Here is a 19,206-nt window from a genome sequence, read left to right on the forward strand (position 1 = left end):
TTATTTTTGGTTAACGGGCAAAATTAGGCCACAACTTTTATTGGTTACAGCATGTGAGTAGTATTTGCTTAGGCACTGGATGAAACAGCAATACCAGACTCCACCCCGCTCAGCAGGGAGTCATATCAGGGTTAACAACCAATGGGAGGAGCTTGTTGATGCAAATACATCTGGAAGCTCCCCCATGACGTCACTGGGGGTCGTGCCATGGCCCTAGCCATCAGCAGAGCATTGAACAGGATCCACGATCGCAGGATTCCTTTAGCAGAATACCCAAAAGAGGAGGGGTAGATGATGGCCCATACCCAATCCTCCAACACAGCACACCTATTCCAGTGCCTAACTTCCAATACCAGAAAGTTGTGACAAATTGCTATGAGGTAGGCAAAAAACCGAGAGGCTGGTGCCAATTTGCCAAATGGATAAAAAAAGTCCTACCAGGCCCCTTGGGCAACCAAGGCAACCATCCGAAGTCCACAGCAAGGTCAATATGCAAAAGAAGCTGACCTAAGAGGGAGGGAGGGAGATCCGAAGAAAGCAGGAACGGACTGGGAGCTGAGCACTGTCACAGCTGTTTAAATGCGGCTAGCACCGCCCACCAGCCGGCCCCGTTGGCCAGCTGAAAGGTTTGGCCGAGGCAGCAGAAGATATCAGGAGCAGGGAGCTGAGTATGCCTTCCTACCCATGTAGGAAGCTGCTCCCACTCACACCCCCCCCCCTTCTGGGAGGAGGAGAGGCCCTGCTGGATTAAATCAAGGGTCCATCTAGCCCTGTGCCCTATTTCTCACAGTGACCTATCAGATGTCAAACAATCATGGTGACCAGTCAAGAGCCAACAAACAGGGCTTGAAAACAACAGCCCTCCTCCTTTGTCTCCTGTGCCCGATATTCTGCAATATACTGCACCTGTAACATGGAGGTTTCTATTCCTATCGTGGCTAATTAAAATGTAAGGTTGGTGCTGCTAGATCAGACTACATCTCTCAGAAGCCCATGAGTAGTCCTTGAAACCAGAAGCCATGTTCTGCTGAGCAGATGATGCCATTTCCCATCAGACAGAGTCTGAACCAAAAGTCCTGGCATCCTAGTTTGGACTGCATAGTCTGGATGGTGGAGGAAGGGCTGACCACAAACCTCAATAACTACAGGGGCCGGGAGGAATAAACAAACCTTGGTGGGACACCACTGCCAGGACTCAGCCAGGGAGCCGGAAGAATCAGGAGATGCAATGAATCCAGACCAACCACAAAAATATCAGTCAAAGGCTTGCCAAAATCACCCAAGGGCCTTCTCGGTAGTGGCGCCCTCCCTGTGGAATGCCCTCCCTTCAGATGACAAGGAGATAAAGAATTATACAACTTTCAGAAGACATGTGAAAGTAGCCCTGAATTGGGAGGTTTTTAAAGCTTGTTGTTTTATTATGCTTTTAGATATGCCGTTAGCCACCCAGAGTGGCTGGGGAAACCCAACCAGATGGGTAGGGTATAATTAATTAAAATTTTTTTTATTACTGTTGCCCCCAGGACAGAAGAACCTAAGAAGAGCCTGCTGCATCAAGCCTGTGGGCCATCTTGTCCAGTATCGTGCTCTCGCAATGGCCAACCCAATGCCCATGGGAAGCATGCAAACAGGACCCGAGAGCAACAACAACTCTCCTGACTTGTGATTCCCAGCAACTGATGTTTAGAGGCATATCGCCTCCGGCAGTGGAGGTGGCAGAGTCAACAACACACCTGAACTGAAGCCCAGAGCAGAATTGTGTGGCTGGCAACAGAAAGGCCTGCTCAGGAGGAGACATCATAACGTCAAATGGCCTCCAGAGAGGGGCCTCACAGATGTTCCACAAACTGCTGGGGAAACACGGGTAGCTATAAAACATTTTGTTTGCTGCCTGACTATTACTAGTGGAACATGAAGGGGTCAGAGAGCAACTCCCCTGTGGGGAAAGATTACCACCTCAGGGGCTTTTAAGCTTACAAAATAATCTAGTAATAGGGTTGGGGTATGAAAAATAGTATATGAAATTTTGTGTACTATATATAGGAATAAGTTTTCCTCCCTCTCTCATAAGGGTGGAGCCTGGGGTCCTTCAATAAAGCTGAATGTTGAAGGATTCAGGACAGACGAAATGAAAACAAAATGGCACCAGAGTGCATATTGAGAGGTAATGTGATGTAATGGTTAGAGTTTTCAGACTAGGACCTGGGAGACCAGGCTTCAAATCTCCACTCAGCCATGAAGCTCACAGTGGGACAGCCTCAAGGGGTTGCCATGGGGGATAAAATGAGGAGGGAGAGAACCACGAATGCCATTTTGAGCTCCTTGGAGAAAAAGGTAAGATAGAAATGCAACAAAGAAATAAATCAATAACTCTGTTTACCCTCCACTGTCAGAGGTAGTGTGCTCCCGAATACCAACTGCAGGAAGGGAGAAGGCTATTGCGCTCATGGCCTGCTTGCAGGCATCTCAGAAGCGTCTGGCTGGCCACTGTGACAACAGGGTGCTGAGCAAGATGAGCCCCTGGCATGATCCACCAGGGCCCTTCTTATCTTTTTGGAATTCCTCTTCAGCACAAGTTGTGCAACTGGATAGCTCACTGCTGGTATCAGCATGTGTGCACAAAAACTAGTGCCTTGCCCCTCTGGACAGCTGCCCTACCTCACCAGCTGATGGAGAATCCCAGCCTTGCAGTAGCCCTGTTAAGGGAAACCAGACAGCAACTGGTTTTCAGTAGCATAGTGCTTCTGAGAATGGAGGCTTATGGTTTGTTGCCATTGGCAGAACTCATGAATCTGCCTCATTCGGGGTGGGCAAGCTGTGGTCTTCAAGATGCCACTGGACTCCAGTTCCCAGCAGTGGTCAATGGTCAGGGAATATGGGAGGTGGAGAACTGCTGAATGGCCACAGGTTCCCCATCCCTAGATTAATCCTAAATAATATAAGAACCTAAGAAGAGACAGCCTAGTGGATCGGACCCAAGACCCACCTAACCCAGCATCCTGTCCTTGCAGTGGTAACCAGGGAGGCCTCAAAGCAGGACCTGAACACAACAGCACACACCCCACCTGTGATTTCCAGCAACTGGTATTCAGGGGCACACTAACTCTGACAGTGTAGGAAGTGCAAAGCCATTATGACCAGCAACGATTGATAGTCTTATCTGCCATGCATTTGTCTAACCCTCTCCTAAAGCCATTTTGTCTAACAGCTCCATTATCACATATTGTGGTGGCAAATTCCACAAAGTGAGTGTGCATTGTGTGAAGAAGGGGCTGAATCCACTGCCTATAAAATGTTAGCTCCTTAGTATGAGCATTACAGGGGTCTCTCTCTCTCTCTCTCTCTCTCTCTCTCTCTCTCTCTCTCTCTCTCTCTCTCACACACACACACACACACACACACACACACACTGCTTGCCTGCCTGCCAAAATATTATGTCTGGGGCCAGCCAGCTTCAAATGAGATACAAATGTTATCTCCATGGTAATTATATCTCAAGCTGCCCCCATCACTGATTCTGCTTCTACCTCAGAACTGATTTGCCCACACATTCCGCCCAAAATAGACTGACTTCTCATCAGCAAGGGACCTTTGCTAATTTCTTGTTATTAGAATTCAACTTCATTTACATTCGCCAATTGATAACTGGCTTCAGTTTGATGTGAAGACCAAGAGGCACCCAATGAAAGAAGATGAAGATGATGAAAAAACAGTGTGCTGTAGTGGTTAGAGTGTAAGACTTGTATCCCTGGGTTCAAATCCCCACTTGACCATGAAGCTCACAGGGCCAGGGACTGCATCTCAGCCTAACCTACCTCTACAGGGTTGCTTTGGGGATTAAATGAGGAAGAAGAGAACAAGCAATAACTAAATAAATAATAATGAAGAACGCCAAATAGGAGCCTCCCCCTCAGAACCCATGGAATAACTAGCCAATTTGACCTAGAGGAGTTGTCCTTCTGAACCCCAAAACTGACAGTCAGTTTGACCATGACACTTAGAAGGAGTATAACTCCACCCCCATCCATTGCATTCACTCTGAGGATAACTGTCTGCCGTGCCCTAATGGAAGGAGGAGAGACCTTCCTCCACTTACACTGAGCATTTATAGGAAATAATTAGGGCTGCCAAACAGATTTTATATCTTTTAAAAATGTTATCTGCTCTTAGCTGATTGATTAAATTTGGAAATGTACACATATTTACCCAAATATCAGTATAGAGGCCCTTTTCTGGGTATGAAAGGGAGAATATTTTATTTTTCATTCAGTGTTCCAGTAGCCTGCCTAAGATAATAATAAATAGCACACCTTTAACCAGTGTTATTAAAATTTGCCTGCATCGGTTAACTCTCATCCCCACTGATTAAGCTTTGGTCAATTAATCTTTCAACCATTCTAGTCAGAGCTTGCAGCCCTAGAAACAATCAAACAAATCAGCTAGATAATTTTCTCCATGACTGTCATTGAATAAGCATAGGGTAGGAATTTGGTTTCGTTTGCATCTTAATGCAAACCAGCTTAATTTGCACTTCCTAAGATAATAAGCATAAGATAATAAGCAAACACAGCTTTCTTTTGAAATTTGCACTTCTTTAGATTTTGCAACGCAGTTCTCCTATCCAAAATGTGCACAAAGATGCATTAAATTAGGGCAAATTGCTTGCAAAATGTGCATGGTAGGCAGGATCACGTGCAAAAATGGGTATTTTAGAGAAAATGCAAACTAAAGTGCTGGTGAATTTTCATGAGGACTTTTTTTTTTTAAGAAATCAAGTTGCTGCAGCCATGTTGCAAACTGAATTTGACTGGGGGGTGGGGGAGAGAAACGAAGATAAACCAAAACATATGCAATCATCTATGCTTCTGACTTATATACTGCCCTTTGCTGATAAGCCCCTAGGGCATTTAATTTGATTATTCTTCACCTTTACTGTGGAAGCTCACCCCACTATTCAGCTAGTCAAAACATTATTGTGTGGAGAAGTTGACATTTACTGGTAAGCCCTAGGATTTGGAAAGGTTCAAAGGGAAATTGACCAAGAAGCATCAGCAATGAAATGCCTTAAAAAAATATATATGACCCAAAGTCATCCATGTGCCTAACATTTCTAGGTAACAAACATTAAGAATGAGCGTAACCTGTTGCCATGTTGCTGACATCAGCCCTTCTATTTCCATTGTTCCAGTATGAATCCTTATTGCCGTGAAAATGATGCCATGCACAAGAAAAAGGTCTCAGTAGTAAAAGTGAAAGGTAAAGAACCCCTGGACGGTTAAGCCCAGTCAAAGGCGACTATGGGGTTGTGGCGCTTATCTCACTTTCAAGGTGAGGCAGCCATCGTTTGTCCACAGACAGCTTTCCAGGTCATGTGGCCAAGAGGACTAAACCACCTCTGGTGCAATGGGACATCGTGATGGAAGCCAGAGCGCACGGAAACACTTAACCTTCCTGCCGCAGCAGTACTTATTTATCTGCCTGCACTGGTTTGCTTTTGAACTGCTAGGTTGGCAGGAGCTGGGACAGAGCAATGGGAGCTCACCCATCATAGGGATTTGAACCGCTGACCTTCCGATCAGCAAGCCCTAGAGGCTCAGTGGTTTAGACCACAGCGCCACCCGCATCCCTATTGGTCTCAGTAGTAGGCTTGATGGAACCCCAATGTTATGGGGTTGAAAACCTATGTGAGAGGGAATCTAGAACAGTGCAGTGAGGACTGTGAGGACCCAGGGGCCATGGGATGTTGACTGATTATTAACATAAGAACATTAAAAAGCCCTGTTGGTCAGGCCAATAGGCCATCTATTCCACCAACTTGTTCTAACAATGGCCACCCACATGCCAGTGGGAAAGGAGCAGGCAGGACCCTAGCACAAGTGCATCATCATCATCATCATCATCATCATTATTAAATTTATATACCGCCCTATACCCAGAGGTCTCAGGGCAGTTCACAGAAAAGATCGCAATATATAAAATAAAAATAAAAACAATAACCCAATAACACCCCCCCCCCAAAGAGCATCATTTTAAATGGGCCTAGGATGTCAACAAAGTCAACCAAAGGCCTGATTAAAAAGGAACATTTTTGCCTGGAGCCTAAAGGTGTATAACGAAGGCACTAGGCAAACTTCCCTCGGGAGAGCATTCCGCAGAAGGGGAGTCACTGCAGAGAAGGCCTGTCCTTGTGTTGCCACCCTCCAGACCTCTCAAGGAGGAGGTACACGAAAAAGCGCCTCAGAAGATGATCTCGGGGTCCGGGTAGGTTCATATGGAAAGAGGCGGTCCCTCCTGCGGTTTCTAGCAACTGGTATTCAGAAGCATTGTTGCCTCCAACTGTGAAGGCAGAGCGGATCCATCATGCTTTATGCAATACTCATTCTACATCTACCTACAGTGGTACCTCAGGTTACAGACGCTTTGGGTTACAGACACTTTGGGTTACAGACTTTGCTAACCAGGAAGTGGTTGCTCCAGGTTAAGAACTTTGCCCCAGGATAAGAACGTTAATTGCGCACCAGTAGCAACAGGAGGCCCCATTAGTGAAAGCACGCCTGAGGTTAAGAACTGTTTCAGGTTAAGAACACACCTCTGGAACGAATTAAGTTCTTAACCGGGGTACCACTGCATCTACGGTATATCTATCTATATCTATCTATCATCTATCTATCATCTATCATCTATCATCTATCTATCATCTATCTATCATCTATCTATCTATCTATCTATCTATCTATCTATCTATCTATCTATCTATCTATCTATCATCTATCTATCTATCATCTATCTATCTATCATCTATCTATCTATCTATCTATCTATCTATCTATCTATCTATCTATCTATCTATCTATCATCTATCTATCATCATCATCATTAGATTTCCACAAATTTCACATAGACATTCTAATACATAATATTTTTTCTTTTATTTGATCGACTTACCGTCCCATTTTCCATGGTGTTTTGGTTTTTTTAATTCCTCCTCTTTGCTGCACCCTATCAATATTCTTTTAAAGCCATCTAGGTTGGTTGTCTCCTATAGGAGTGAGCTTCACAGTAACTATTCACTACATGAAGATGTTACTTTCTTTTATCTGCCCTGAATTTTCTTTTGTTGCAGGGGAAAAATAGGAATCCAGGGGAAGAGGGAATGGTGTCAAGTGGAGGGGCTGGAATCCTGCACAGTGAGCAGCCCAGACGGCAACATCCCGTTGCAGGTTTAATCTTTTCCATCTAATATATCGTCAGCCAAGAATTTTAAAATTCAATTCGAAATTCAGCCACGATGACTTTGCCTTTTAGCTCATGACATACTATGTTTCATAGTATTATTCACATAAACGGCATTGTTGCCAAGAGGTGGGGGTGGGGAGGGAGAGAGAGAGGAGGAGGGAACATCCTATTTCAGGAAATCTGCTTGGGTCATCTTGCTTCCTCGTATATTTTAGAAGATGAAAGCAATCTGGCCAGTGTTAAGAGCAAATCAGAATCCAGCACTGATGGATCAAAGCCGGTAATCAAATGAAACCTTCTATTGACTTTTGTTTACAAGTTTGCAGCTGTGCTGCTGGGGTGAAAATGTGAGATTTCATTTCCTTTCCTTTCCTTCCGTGGGCAAATGGAGATAAGAGCATTGGGGCTTTCATTTCCCTTTTATATCAGATGGAAATCATCTGTGTACTTGCTGAATGATTTTTAAATTGCATTTTGGACACTGATGGTCAGAGGGAGGGGGGAAATGTGCAGTTTGTTAAGCTGTTCACATCTCCCTCTCAGTGGCATCCCCCCCCTTCCAGCTTTTTGTTATGCGCAAGCTATGTGAGAGCACAGACATCCTCTGCTATTCAGGAACATATTTGCCTGTGTCAAAAAGTGCCCATTCTTTTGACAATTTCCCCACAATGCCTACAAAAACGTTTGCCTATGCAATTATATTATGCGCTTTCTTGTTCTCCGCTTTGTTTACCTTCAGTAATGTCCCTTAGCCAAAGCAATTGGATATGTAGTGCAGTCACATCACTCCAATCACCAGGTAATCCCTGGTTGGCTAGGATGACCAAGGTGCTTGATTCAAGAGGCACTGCTTCTTCACTCACAACTGGCTTTGTTTGCCCTCACTCGATATTATCTTGTAGCAAGACCAGATTTGCTACACATTGCCATGACACCATCCCATCCACAACATACCCACATATTTTCAGAAAGAACATAGCAGCAGTAACCAGAAAGGTGGAGAGACGTACAGAAGCAATAGCAGAGAAGGGAAGCAATACCCCACCATGTGTTGCTTGACTCTGAGCTCCCAGCAGGACCAATAGACAGGGATGATGGGAACTTCAGTCCAGCAATATCAGGAGGGCCACAAGTTTATCATTCCAGTCTTACAGGAAAGAGGACAAAGTTAACAATGTATGGAGGGAATGGCACAGAAAGAAACTATAGTCAGCTCCAAACAGAAAGTGCCCCTTCTCTCTTGGTCTCTCACTCTCTCTACCTTCCCCTTGAGTAAACATTGGAGCAACTCCAGTCTGAAATGCAGGCTGTAGCAAGGTACTTGGCATAGCTATTTAAGTTAGTGCTCACCTCTATTGCCCACATTGAATTCTAAGTCTTTGCTTCTATGTGTGCCCTGTTGGTTGCTTAGCATGCAAACAGGTGTGGAAGGAGAGAGGAACTGGCCCAATTGATCTATATATCAGGAAAAGCAGTGCCTTTGCTCTTTGGTGATTTGCTAATTTGGTGCAGGGGAAGAATATCTCCCCAAAGAAAGGTTGTAGGATTCACAAATGGTGCCTATTAGAATCCTCCCCCTCTCCGCATTCAGATGATACCTCTCCTGCCTACACCAGCAAATGCTTCAGGAGAAGCTGCAGAGAGAAAGAGAGAGGGGGGCACATGTGTAGGACATTGGTAATTTGGATAGCTGTGCTTCCTATTCACCTTAGTTGTTTGAGCATTAACTGAATGTTATCTCTCTCTTTTTCACTACATCCTCCCATGTACAATGGGATGTAACATTTGGCTAAAGAATCTGTGATAAAAAGAAGAAGCTTGCATCCCCCTGTCTGGCTGCAGCTGTTTACTCCTGTGCTCCAAAATGATTTCAGATTTTCCGACGCTCTTCCCCAGAAACACGGAGGCCATTGATTGCTTGCATGCACACTGCAAAGACATATGCAAATCTCAATTGTTCCAGCTTTGAAGAGCTCGTTATTTCAAATATTGTTTGACTTTGATATATGCTCAAATTTCTAAGATAGAAGAATGTTTCCCGTTGATTGAACTTGAGCTTTTTATCTCCACTCGCATGCCAAATAATGAGGAGAATAACTCTGTGCATTAACCCAGCAGTAACCTTGCATGTCCCTTTCCAACAATTTATAGGTCTGCAGAAGGAAAGGGGGAAAAGGGAATGGCTTATCTTAGCCGAATGTTAACCAAGTGACATTGTATGGGATATGAAATGGAACAGTTGTCTGTAAGGCTGTCACCTGATGATAATGTTAACAATCTAAAAAACCTGCAGTCAATTAACTGGGTAAGGTTTTGATCAATTAAATCTGCATATTTTTGCATACAAGAGAGAACTATTGTTTCAAAGGGTAAAAATATATGCTTAGGGAGCCTTTTTGAGGAGGGTGGGCATGTTTCAGTATTGGGATGGGGAGACAGAGGCAAAGGTGGGTGAGGCCAGAGCAATAGATTCACATCTATTCACATCTTTTCTTTGTACAGTAGGCTCTATTTCAGCCATGCAGAAGTCAGAGATTTCTGTGCACACACATGATTCCTTAGTCAAGAGCTGTTATCACAGTTCTATGGCACTTTCCAGCATGCCAGAAGCACTCAAAGAAGAGATGCGACCAGGTCAGTAAGGAGTGTGGCTCAGGAAGAGGCAGTGTAGCCAGGGAAGGAGGGAGGAGGAGTCACAAAGGCCAAATAGAGCTACCTCGAGGGCCACATTTGACCCCTGCAGCTGAGGTTCCTAATCCTGTTTTTAAGATGAAGCACAGCTGGTAATACCTCCACTTCCAAAACTGCAGTTTTTTGAAATTCTAGAAAGTTACCTTCTAAAAAATGAAGTCTGCTTAATTCTGACCACCTTTTAATTTAAAGTGCTGCAATCAATACACCTAACTGAATAATTAACCAAACATTGCACACCAGTGCATCATTCTGCACTGCCTAGGCAGAAACTGGTGGTTCAGTAGAGTCCCACCAACTTCAGTGCTCTGCTTCCAAGTCCATGTGTGCCAGTTGTTTGAAACTGCGGGGGGGGGGGGTGCTGTTGCACTCAGGTCCTGCTTTTGGCAGAAGATGCATCAGGCTGGCTACCGCAAGTACTAGACCAAATAGGCCTGTGGCCTGATCCAGTGGGAGTCTTCTAACCTGGATGAGGGAGATCATCTGGAGCTGAGCATGGGACAATTACTGGTAAATGAGAGAGAAACCGATTCATTTACTGCAAGCCCTTCTTGGCACTTGAGAAGTAAATCTTGCAAAGGATTGTGTCATCACAAGGTGCATTTTTTGAGACTGACCCATCAGCTGTTTTAAGTGTTATCCTTTAGCACTGGAAACAAAACATCAAATTTGGCTGTTGACCAAGGTCAGTCTCCCTAAAATCTTTAAAATTCAAAGTAAAATTCAAAGAGGTTTTGACATTTGAACATTTATTTGTGGATTTTTAAAAATTTTAAAAACCTGCCCTTCAGTGCAAAGTCCAAGAGTGGGTTACAGCAACACAGTAGTACAGTATTAAAATTGAGACAATAATACACACAAACATGCTATAAACTGGGGAACCTGTGGCCCTCCAGATGTTGTTGTACTCCAACACTCATCATTCTTGGTACTGCCTATGCTCCAAAAATGTCTGGAGGCACACAGGTTCATCACCACTGTGTTATATGCACATCAGTATATACAGTAGATAAATGCTTAAGAGAGAGGGAACATTAGAGTAACTGGGTGTTCGTCTCTTTTATATTCATGACCTACAATTCTGACTTGGCTGTCTTGGTTTCAAACAGTTCCTCTTCTGATACGGACTCAGCATTAATTTAATGCTCACAATAAAATTTGACTGGCATCACTTTTTGTCTCAGTAAACTAAACCAACAAACAAGCAAAGGAACACAGGAAACTGCCTTATGCTTAGTCCACCTAGCTCAGTACAGTGGTACCTTGGTTCTCAGACTTAATCCATTCTGGGAGTCCGTTCAACTCCCCAAACCATTTGATAACCAAGACACGGCTTCTGATTGGCTGCAGGAGCTTCCTGAACTCAAGCGGAAGCCGCATCGGACATTCGGCTTCCGAAAAACGTTTACAAACTGGAACACTTACTTCCAGGTTTGCGGTGTTCAGGAGCTGATTTGTTTGGAGGACCAAGCTTGTTTGGAGGTGCCAGGGATTGAACATGGGACCTTCTGCATGCAGAGCAGATGTCCCACCACTGAGCTCTGAAACTTCCTCAACAAACTTGTGTGGTGATGGGGGGAGGTTTAATGAGGGGGAAAGTCCCTTATTAAGTAAAATTCCATGATATGGTTGTGGTGTGTAATTTTGTTGTTGCTATTGTTTAAACTGGCTTTCCCATAAGTACCCTTGAGCAAGAGGTTAATTCCATTTATTCATCAGCATCTAGGCCATCTCTACTTTATGTCAGGTCTTCTCTGGTTCCCAGAAATTCATATTATGGCAGCAGATCATTCTCCATGATTAGGTTTGATTGTGATTGAGAAGAAAATGGAACACACAGTAGATGTAGAATTGGGAAACAGCCAGCTAGAATTGGAAATGAGGGCTGGCCAGAGTTAGTTTCTTGGATAGATGTCAGGATGTCAAGGGTTGCATCCAGCTACTCAGTGTAGACCTACTTAAATTAATGAACCTATATGAGTCCTATCCTTTGCTTTCAGTGGGCCTACTCTTTGTAGGATTAACATCTGATACAGTCCAAGTCAGGAGGGGAAATTACTTTTTGCTGTTTGCTGCTGTGCCTCTGCTTTCTATGTTGTGCTTTTGAGCGCACACGCACACACACGCGCACACACGAGAGAGAGACTGTATACTAGAAGAACACTCTGCACATTCTCTGAAGCACCAGAATCCTGAAGAGGAATACCACTTGGATTTTTATGATCTTGATCAGCAACTAGAACCCAGGCACAGATCAAGCGGCCCCTGTGGTAGAGTACCTGTGTGGCATGCAAAAGTGCCATGTTTCATCCCCAGCATCTCCTGCCAGGGATAGGATAGACTCCTGGCTGAAATCCTAGAGAGCCACTATCAGTCAGTGTCAAAAATACTGTTAGATGTACCAAAGGCTAAATTTAGAAGAAGGAAGCTTCCATTGTTCTATTAACAGTGAACAGTACCATTGATGGATGCAATAGACCCAAGTTCTGATAACAATAACCAGGATCTCCTGGAACCCATAACTCCTCAAGAAGGTTCCAAGAAACAGCAACCCCCTGAGCCAGACTCCCCACATGAACCAGGGCCCTCCTCCCTGGGGATCCCATGCTCCATGGTTTGTGCTTACCAGTGCAGCTGAGAATGGATTGGGGACCTTTAAAAGAGAGACTAGGATAGTATTTCTCAAACTTGGGTCCCCAGCTGTTGTTGGACTACAAATCCCATCATCCCTAGCTAGCAGGACCAGTGGTCAGGGATGGTGCTAGTTGTAGTCCAACAAGAGTTGGAGACCCAAGTCTGAAAAACACTGGCCTAGGATGAATAACCAGGGTCTGGAATGAAAAAAACACAATTGAAACACATTGAAGTGTGCATCACACACGAAAGCTCATACCTTGAAAGCTTATATTTAGTTGATCTTTAAGGTGCCACTGGAATTATTAAAAAAATATTTTTTCATCTTTCATCTTGTTATTTAGTATGACTATGACAGATCAACACGGCTAGCCACCTGAATTGAGACACATGATTACTCTCCCAGATGGTTCTGGTCCATGGTCCTGATATCTGGGTTGCTGACCATCTTTATTCTAGCAGCTTTATTCTAGGTAGCTCACTGCCCTAAAGCTATACTTGGATGTGCTCAAGTTTCTAAATGGTTGTGCTCTATGGTTGTGACAGATTGAGCTCTGCTTGTCCTGGCAACGCTGAAAGACATTTGTTCTCCAGGGCTTAAAAGATGAGTCCCTCCTAGCCCTCCCTGGAGATGCCAGAGATCTGTTACTGACTGTACCATCTGCCTCTACTTCCATGGGACACAATAGATTAATCCACCACAGATTAATCAACACAGAGATAACTTGCAGGTCACCTGGCAGCAGCTCAAAATGGAAATCACATGCTCAGGAGGCATTGATGGCCACCAACTTGGATGGCTTTTAAATAGGATTGGACAATTCATGGAGGATACACCTATGAATGGCTACTAGCTACGACTGAGACTAGAATATACCTCCATGGTTGGAGGAAGTAATACTTCTGAATACCAGTTGGTAGAAACTTCAGAAGCAGAGAGTGCTCTTGTGGGTTTTGCTTGTGGGTTTCCCAGTGGGTTGGCCACTGTGAGAATAGGACACAGGACTAGGTGAGCCATTGGCTTGATCCAGCAGGCTCTTGTTATGTTCTTAGGTTTTTAAATGCATCATCGCTCTTTAATGTAGCCAGTTCACACATTCAACTGTAAGCCATTGAGTAATGAGTGTTATATACTTGCACATGTCCTCTCTTTTTCCATGTGGCTTTGTTTGGACATTAAGCTTTCCCATGTGCTATGTTCCCATGTGCCCAAGGCTATCTTTAGTCAGTACCAAGAGGCAACAAGCTGTGACAATTCTGGAAGCAAATGGGTATAAACCATCACACTCGTTTGGTATAAAATCCATAGATGTGGGATTTTTGAATATTTAGATTTGGGGGAAATGAGGATAGAAGATAGGGACCTATGTGAGAGAAAGGCCAGAGAAGCTTTATCCTCATGGTGGGAGGCTGAGAAAGGGGGAAGCCTCCCCAGGTGGGAGCTGGGAAACTCACTTATTTGTATGTGGATTGAAGATATAATTATGCTAGAGGGCTATATACATATAATTTAGTGCCTCATTGTGATTATTACTATTATTATTGGTGTTAATTTTTAATTTTTTCCTGTCTCTCTGTTCCTTTCCCCTTCCCCTTCTCATTTTCTTTTTCTCTTTCCTTTGGTATTTCTCTCCTTCTTGATTCTATTTCTTTCAGATACTATTTTATTGTATATTGAAAACTTTAACAAAAAATATTTGAAAGAAAGCAAACAAGGAAAAAAAAGCCTTCTGTATCTCTGACCTAAAAGATTCAGGTACTGTGTGACAGGAAATACTTTTCTTTGCTCCCAAACCCTAGAGAATCCCTGCCAGTCAGGAAAAGACACCACTGGGATAGATGAACAAAGATACTGAGTGATATAAGGCAGATTCCAGTGCCCTCCCCAAAGGTAACATCAGTACAGACATCAATCACATCACAGACAGGAGTTGCAACATTTAAGGGGTACAAATAAAATTATTATTATTATTATTATTATTATTATTATTATTATTATTATTATTATTATTATTATTTCCACAGCCCCTTTCTCCATCCCGGCAGAAATAAGCTTACCGGCACCACTAAGGCAATGCTGAAGAGTTACATTTGTAAGGCAGAAACCGAGAAGAAGGGAACTCCCTTTGGTGAGTCACCAGAATTGCTCCATAGCGGGGGGTCTGCTGCTGCTGCTGCTGCTGCTGCTGCTGCTGCTGCTGCTGCTGCAAGGGGAAAAACAGAATCCACACAAGGAAGGGAAAGATGAAAAGGCAAATATGTATTAACACATGGAGCATCTTTGCATAGGGTTTGTGCATGAGGTGGGGGGAGGTTCCTGCCCCCCAAACAACCCCCCCCATTCTGCTTCACTGGTCTGCATAAACAGTTACGTTTTGGTACAATTAAATAATGATAATAACTCTCCCACTTCCTTCCCAACCCTCTGCTAAAAAGCCTGGGGCACAACTGTGATTTTGGCTCACCCAGCTGCACACAAAGGTATCTCAGAATTAAAGGATGCTCTTCCAGGTTTTATGATCCTGCAGGAGAGAGGAAGCTGCGAATCTTGACGCATTTGTGTCGTGAGATTGGGGGATTTCTTTTCTCTCTTTTCTCCCCCCCCCCCCACCACCCCAAATTAATATTCAGGTCACTTTGCACTATTTCACTCTTATTCCCCTCTCCCATCACCCAGCCAATGGGAGGGTTGTTCATTGGCATTCAGGAGCCCCATCCACTTCCTTGCAAGGATTTGGGGGAAACCTTGGGATGCCGGCTGAGGGGACCTCCTCAGATATAGGCTAGAGTTATTGTGTTGCCATGGCAACAGCGACGGCAACTGGCTGCAGAGCACTATAAATGAATGGGGAATGTCAGCAGAACCTGCTTGTTATGCTGGGTGCAGAATCCCACAGAGTTCTCCCTGTGAAGGATTTTCAAGCTCTGTCTGCATCCACCGCACTCTTGTTTGAATCACCAGCTTTAATTGTGATTTTCTTTTCTTTCCCATTTGATGTAGGGTAAGAATGTTTGTGCTTCTGTAGAACTCTGAGGTGTACAACACACTTTACAATTCTTGTCTCATCTAGCTTTAAAAGAAAAAAGAAAAACCAAGAACCACAACCCTGCCATGTGAGTCAGATTAAAGAGGACTGATTTCCGCACTTTCCAATCTGGAAGAAAAGGAAGGGGGACAGTTACAAGACATGGGGGTGTTAGCAATGAAATAATGCAGATGGTGGCCAGAGAGAAAAGTCCTGATAACACATTGTTTAAGCAAGCTGAGCAAAAAAACATGTATAATTTGAGAAGGAAGGAATAGAGGGGGTTTGCCATCCTTCCTTCAGGCCTCCTACATAGACTGGAGACATTTAAACAAACATACAGAATAAAATACCCCTCAAAGCTACAAAAATTGCATGCTTCTTTGGTAAAGATCATGCCACTCTGTTTGGTTACTATGCAACACCTCCAGCCCTCCTTTTAAGAACAGAATTAACCCCTTAAGTTACAAACTGAACAATCCCTGCTGCTGCACTTATAATGGGGCAATGGCAAATTTACCCCTGTAAGCTGCTTGGGCCAAAGAATGCAGGTGATTTTTGTTTATGGTTTCCTCTATAAATCATAGAATTGTAGAGCTGGAAGGGATCACTAGTATCATCTAGTCCTACCCCCTGGAATGCAGGAATAATTTGCCCAATGTGGAGCTTGAACCTACAAACCTGAAGTTAAGTCCCTTGTGCTCTACCATATGAAGTATCCCAGAGCTTAAGCGCCATGTGCTATGATGGTACATTACAAACACACAAAGGTGGAGTCCTGCTGAATCACACCAAAAGCCCATCTGATCCAGCATCCTGTTCTCATCATGGTCAATGAGATGGCCTAATGGGAAGCCTACAGAGATAACCTGAGATCAACAACACTCTCTCCACTTGTGCCCCGAACTACTGGCATTCAGAGGTAGAGTGTTTTCAGTCCTGGTAGGGTCAGCAGCTTTCACAGCTAGCTACTGATACTCTTTTCCTCTCTGTGAATTCAGCAAAACCCCTTTTAAAGCCATCCAAACTGGAGACCATCACTGTGTCTCATGATAGTGAGTCCTTTATTTTTTACTATGTGCTATGTGAATAAGTGCTTCTTTTTGGCTTTCCTGAATCTTCCAACATTCCTTGCATGACCCCAGAACACAAGAAGCTGCTCAGTGGCAGAGCGCAGGTGGGGCAGGACTGGCACACGTCCTGGGGGCGGGGCACACTACCTGTGGGGGCAGGGCCCCCAGCGCGGACACGGTGGGGCAGCTGCAATCGCACCCTGCTGGGATCGCGCTGCCGAAGGCGATGTGCTCCCCCCACACTCCTCTTCCTCCACCAGTGAAGCTGCTGTATGCTAACTCAGGCCATTGATTCATCTGGCTCTCTCTCTCGTCTACATTCACTGACAGTGGTCCTGTAGGGTTCAGGCAAGGTCTCTTCCAGCTCCATCTGGAGATGCTGTGGGTTGAACCAGGGACTTTCTGCATGCAAGGCAGGTGTTCTGCCACATGCTCTTCAACAATCCTCAGGCCTGTGACCCACCCCCATGGGGGAGCCACACCCTATTATGAAAGCAACCGTGAAATCTGGCAGCCACATTAAAGGCTCACACATTTAGCAAGGGTTATAAGCCCTTGTGGCCAGTGCTCAGTTGCCATCAATATTTCCTTGCTGCTTATGTCAGGTGTCAGCAAGGGTTGGGCTCCAAGAAGCTTGGTTCTGGAAGAGCTAGCTGACATCCCAAGCGGGCAGTGGTATGCAACAGGCAGGGTGGAATAATTTTGCAAAGCAGCAGCTGAGGATTTGGAGGCCCAGGTCAAGGCAGGGGAATCAGAGGCTAGGCAGCTCCTTGAGGCAAGAAATGAGTTACTACGTCTGAGGTGCATGCAAGCTTTATGGAGTCTGGCAGACAGGGACTGGCCCTTCAATTTCAGTTGATGGGAAGTTCAGACAGGCTGGTACTGCAGTTGAATCCTGGAGCTCAGTGCTGCTGAGGTGGGAGGAAAGTTGTAGTACTGCTAGGAATTCCATGTTTGCTCCCCTGGATGTGGCTTACATCATTAGACTTGTGCCCAGTTATTGATGTTAATAGTTTTATTGTTTTGGAAAATAAAAATGTTTGGAAGGGGAGAAACACCATGCACCCACTACCCCCAGTAGATACATTTTTGTACCCCAGTAGATGCACACAGTACTTGATTGGAAATCTGCACTGCAAAATTCAGAGAAATGCAAATTTTAAAGAATGAACCTAAGAGGAGCCCTGCTGGACCAGGCTGATGGCACATCTGCTCCAGGATCCTGTTCTCACAGTGGCCATCTAGATGTGCGCAGAACAGTTCCCAGCAACTGGTAGCTGGATTTTCATTTGTTAATTGTTTTAGAAAAGGCAAATTAGGTAAGTTTGCCTTTCAATGCAAGCTGAATTGAATTCAACCCTCCCCCACACTCTCCACTGTTGCCAGGAAGAACGCATTGTTTGATAGACAATTGGGTTGACCTAACCTGGCAACATTCTTATGAGAAACAGATTAATTTCAACAGGAGCTTTCAAAGAGCATTGAAAAGAAAGGCAGAGCATCGGAAAAGCACAAGTACCAGTAGACTAATTTCGTTAGACAGGTAAAAAAAGAGAGGCTAAAATCGGTGGCAACTTTCTTATCTCTTCGCTTGCTAACCACCCATCATGCTGCAGCACTGTTGCTCAGTCACACCACTTTGTCCTTTCCTGTCTACTCCTGGTGGACTGAAATTCATCCTGACTTGTGCAAGTGAGGCACAGAAGACATTCCGATGCTTGTATCTGCCATACCATCATAGTCAAGCCTTTGGTGTGGAGCGAGGAAAGGATTTAGAGCAGCATTCATTTACATTCTTATGTTCTGGTCTCTGCCAACGTGGTGCCCCTCCAGATGTTTTGGACCACAACTACCATCAGCCCCAGTCAGCCTTTGGTCCAAGGGGAAAGGTAACCTGTAGCCTTCCAGATGTTATATGACTCAAACTCCCAACAACCTTAGCCAGTGAAAACACCCTGATCATAAACCACCTATCTTCAGTGTTAGCACTTAAAAAATGCAGACAGAGTCCAGAAAGAAAAGGAATGCTGACAATACTTTACTGCAGAAATGGAATGAAACATTCTATTATTTGAGGAGAAAGGAATAGAGAGATTGGAATAAAGAGGTGTGGGATATTAATGATAAATTAACATATGCTATTAAGGTAAGATGGGGTATATGCAGGAGAAACGATTTTGAGGCGATATGGAAGGTGTTTGTAGAATTTGTACTGTTAAAATGGAAAGGGGTCAAACCATCACAAGAGGTGTTGAAATTTTGGGTGGTTGGATAATTGCAATGGAATGGTCTTGGGGTGGGGTGCACATTTTTATTCTTATTTATTCATTATTATTACTTTGACAAAATAAAAAATAAAATTATATATAAAAACGAAAGGAATAGAGAGGCTTTGTCTTTCATACTTCAGGCCTTGTACACAGTAGGGAGATATTCAACCAAACATACAGAAGAAAAGCTCCCTCAGAACTAATCAGCAAATCAGAGCACATGCTGCCACAGCAAACATCAAGTCACACAGCCTGGTTGCCAAGCAATTCCTCTAC

General features: G+C 44.2%; 1 long non-coding RNA gene across 1 annotated transcript in view; it reads right to left on the reverse strand.

Moving 5' to 3' along the window:
- Positions 1-15,222, reverse strand: part of LOC309361946 — a 27,076-nt gene extending 11,854 nt beyond the window's left edge. Inside the window, exons 1-2 of the long non-coding RNA XR_014164705.1 lie at positions 15,027-15,222; positions 14,620-14,741 (exon numbers count right to left, since the gene is read on the reverse strand). This is a non-coding gene — a long non-coding RNA (uncharacterized lncRNA). The remainder of the gene's footprint in view (positions 1-14,619; positions 14,742-15,026) is intronic.
- Positions 15,223-19,206: the final 3,984 nt, after the last annotated feature.

The sequence above is a fragment of the Podarcis melisellensis genome (assembly GCF_964234715.1).
Source record: "Podarcis melisellensis genome assembly, chromosome: Z".
In the NCBI taxonomy this organism is placed as follows: Eukaryota; Metazoa; Chordata; class Lepidosauria; order Squamata; family Lacertidae; genus Podarcis; species Podarcis melisellensis.